We start from the raw sequence: 4,523 nt of genomic DNA, 5'->3' as shown, positions 1-4,523 counted from the left end.
TCTAGTCTTTGGCAAGGGGAGGAGAAAAGTAACCACTTTGAAATATGACCATTTTTTTCTTGTAACAAAGTCCTACGCTCCACTGAAAAAGATCTTATCAGAGCCTTATCTTATGTAGACAGAAGGGCAATTACCCAATTCCAGCCACCCACAGCCTTTCTGTCTTACCTAAGTGAGGAGAAAAAAAAAGGTAAAAGCAACTGTGAAAGTCACAGCCCTCATGGAAAGATCTGCTAAAAAACTGAGATTTAATCACAAGATTACAGAATTCTCTTTTCTCCCACTCCTTGCTACCAAATCAATGGGGATCTAATATAATAACAGTAGATTTGTAGCCAAAAGACCTGCAAACTTTAGACTCTATTTAAGAAGGAGTTCTTAGGGAAACCTAAAGACAACACCAGAGACAAAAACAAGGACATTAAAATAATTGAAAAACTCGACACCTACAGCTACCGAAAACGCTGGACACAGCCCAAATCCTAGCCAGGTTAAGATACAACCTCACACTAAAGGCCTACCGTGTCTCGTTCTCTTTTCCAAATGTATGTATATAGCTTTCAATAACAACAAAAATTCAAGGTATACTAAAAAGCAGGAAAAACACAGAAAATGCAAAGCAAGCATTAAACCAGACTCAGATATGACAGAAATGTTGGACTTAGAAATGGAAGGTAAAATAACTGTGATTCATATTTTAAGGGTCCTAATGGAAAAAATGTAGACATTATGTAAAAACAGAGGTAATGTAAGCAGAAATTTGACAATGATAAATAGACCTAAGAACCAAGTTAGGATTAAATATTAGGGTCCACCTGTTGCTAAAGCCCTAGATTGACCCTGGCTCATGTACAGATCTCCTTTAACTGCACTCAACCCTGTACTTCAGGGCTGCACATGTAGGGAGAATTGGATCTATAGAATTGTATAGGATATAGTTAATTTGCAGTTGGACTAGAACAGCCCTGTGCTTATCTCTGGGGAACATGGAAATCAACTGCTGACTCTTGGCCAAGATCAGGGCAGTGGAATAAATAATCACTTATAGAGTGTAATTTAAACTTTGAACCTCCTAAGGTGGCACTCAGGCCCAGCTTAATTATTGATGGTTTTCACCAGCATAATTAGCTAGACAGCTTTCTTGTCTATATAAGCAAATTGTTAGGGAGCTCCCCCTAAACCAAGGTTTCTTGTACAAATCTTGTCACCTAATCTGAAGACAAAGTATTTCTTTGCGGGCATAAGGATGACCCTGAAGAGCTATGTCTGGGAGAATCTGAGGGCCCTGTTGCTTGCCGGCATTATCTTCCTGCTCTTGCATGCTATCCTTTGGCTTCTATACTCTGTGAGATCATATAAGTCCTTTCAATGATCTGATCAATGAACTTCATAAAAATAAATATTTTCCAGGCTAATTGGAAGTTCGTAGACTGTTCATATCCTCTCACAGGTGAAATCTTCATACTGACAAACCATCATAATTGTTTAGGGAGATAAAAAATTGCAAATTTCAGAGCTTCATTAGAACTAGAATCAGAAGCTCCAGGGTAGAGCCTGGGAACTTGTATTTGTGGAACTCTGCCTAGATTGTTCTGATGATTAGCCAGGTGTGTGAACCACTGACCAAACCATGGAGCTCCTCAGTTACCCTCAAGCTCCCTTAAGGGTGTCGTGTAGCAGGAACACATTTTGTCTGCTGGGAAACCACATGGGTTAAAAAGTACGTTATAAATGAATTGAAACCAAAGAAAATGTTGGGTTAAGCACTTAGTACATACTGTTTTTTTAAACTTTTACATTAAATTGCTTGGCATGGTATAATGTGTATAAATGTTGCAATCAACCTCTAAATACCAATACTGTCAAAATTGTTACAAATATTGTCCTGACTAGTAGAAAGGAATTGCAACTATTATACAATGGTGTAGGTCATATCTTATAACCAGGAAAAATATTGTGTCTGAGAGACAATGGTGTATACACATTTAAAGCCGTGGCAGCCATCCTAGGCTTGTAACATAAATGGTGACCCAAAAATAATTTGGGGATTTTTTTTTTTCTCACCATAGCAAAGAGCCTGCTTTCAGGAACCAGGTTTCAGGAGCATTTATGCCACCACTGATAAGAGGTCAGACATTTCTAAAATGGCTTTATTTTTCAGAGGTGTATTTCTGCTTTATTTTGTTTCAGTTTAAATGGTAGTATGATCAGATACATTTATTTACAGTTGTCCCTTGGTATCCGTGAAGGATTGATTCCAGGATGCCACGTGAATACCAAAATTCAGGAATTCCCAAGCTCTTGATATAAAATGGCCTGGTATTTGCATATAACATACCATTATCCTCTGATATAATTTAACTTATCTCTAGATTACTTATCATACCTAATAAAATGTAAATCCTGTGCAAATCATTGTTATACTGTATTGTTTTGGGAATAACAACAAGGAAAATGTTTGTACATGTTCAGTACAGATGCAGTTTTTTTCTGAACATTTTTGATCCATGGTTGGTTGAATCCACAGGCATGGAACCCCCAGATGTGGAGGGTTGACTGTATTTATTTTTATTTTCTGTTTTGCTGAAATGAGCAAGCAGAGAAGGGAGAACATAAGCATTAATATCTGAATAGCATTTAAGTGCTGTGATTAAAAGCCTTGATTTTAGACCTGCCTGCAGGCTGTGTAATTCAAGTCCTAGCAGTGTTATTTATTGCTGTCGGACCTAGAAAAATGTTCTTTTTCCTCTCCTGTCTTTCTCACCTCAGATGCAAGATGCCAATAACAAGATCTCATGTTAGTTTCAGGATTATATGACTTAAAAATATACAGTGTTTTGAAAGCAATGGTAATTACTTAGTAATTACACAGTAATAGATATTTCACTAAGTGTTAGCTTTGTATTAATTATTGATGTAGCCTCTCCCATCCTTAACCACAACCTCCCTTACTCCTCCTCCCTCTCCAAACTATTTTGGTCCAGAGGAACAAACTAGTTAATCTAGCCAGTGTATACGATACAAGGTGTACTTGAAACTAATTCCAAAGAAGCCATAAAGATGAAGGCCAAAAATGAACAAAACTGGGAAAAGGAAAATATTCAGTTCCAAAAAAACATGTAATACTTTTAGTCTTTGTTTCAAACTGGAAATGCAAGAAATCTCTCTTTTGATTGACTTAGATATGAGCATCTGTAATTCAAAGACATATTTATTTTGATGGGTTTTGTTGGTCTTTATGTACAGGTAGAAAGAAAGAAACTATTTTTTATGAAGAACTGAAGTAATTCTGAGCCAGGACTGAGAATATAGTTAGTTTGTGGCATTTGGGAAATAATTTGGTTGTAAAAACATGAATTATAAATGTTTACATTTCAGATTCTGGGTATAAATTTGAAGCTACAGAAACAACCAAAAGTGAAATAAAAGTGGTTGTAGTTCATAATTTGTTCTAATTACATATATCAAATCAATGGCCTGGTAGGAAGCAAGAGGGTTAACTGAGAAGATTTAAATTAACAATGGTTTATTAAAGAGGAGATATTGGCCGGGCGCGGTAGCTCAAGCCTGTAATCCCAGCACTTTGGGAGGCCGAGACGGGCGGATCACGAGGTCAGGAGATCGAGACCATCCTGGCTAACACGGTGAAACCCCCGTCTCTACTAAAAATACAAAAATCTAGCCGGGCGAGACGGCGGGCGCCTGTAGTCCCAGCTATTCGGGAGGCTGAGGCAGGAGAATGGCGTAAACCCGGGAGGCGGAGCTTGCAATGAGCTGAGATCCGGCCACTGCACTCCAGCCTGGGCGACAGAGCGAGACTCCGTCTCAAAAAAAAAAAAAAAAAAAAAAAAAAAAAAAAAAAAAGGAGCTATTTACAGATCTGTGAGCATGGTTCAAGGAATGAACAAAGTGAGACACCCAGCTGCTGGAGCCAGGGAGGAAGGGGCAAAGAGACAGTGGAAGCTGAAAGACACAGAGAAAAAGCCATGGAAGCCGACCCCCCAGCAGCTGCTGCCAAACTGCAGGAGCGCAGGAAGTGAATGCTGCTGTGTGGGAGGAGATGGCAGAGTGGTGATGATATCCAAATTGCCTTCTTCTTTTTCCTTCTACTTTATGATCCCCTCCCTGCCAACACCTCCCATTAGTGACCCAACAAGAAGTCAGAGAGTTAGGGAGCAGCCCAAATAGGGCACCAAGTCAGGTAGATGAACAAGAAATAAACTTCTCATCCAGCTGAGATTCTACTAGCAGTGTCATTGACCCCTGTTTGTGGCTCAGATAGAGACTTGGGATTTAAGGGAAGCTACGTTAGGCTAAGGTATAGCCGTTCCTGCCCTGTGTATTTATCCTGCTTTAAATCCTTAGCTAAACTGGAATTTAATCTAATGTTACATTGGAGGTGTGTCTGTTGCACAGAAACTGTCCAATTCATATGGGTAAAAAAATTGATATAAGTAAATCCATGGGAAATGGTTGATTAAGCACTGAATATATCCTTAAAATTTAAAGAAAAAAATTACAAC

This window comes from Macaca fascicularis, chromosome 9, assembly GCF_037993035.2.
Source record: "Macaca fascicularis isolate 582-1 chromosome 9, T2T-MFA8v1.1".
Lineage (NCBI taxonomy): Eukaryota > Metazoa > Chordata > Mammalia > Primates > Cercopithecidae > Macaca > Macaca fascicularis.
This window is presented reverse-complemented; position numbering follows the sequence as displayed.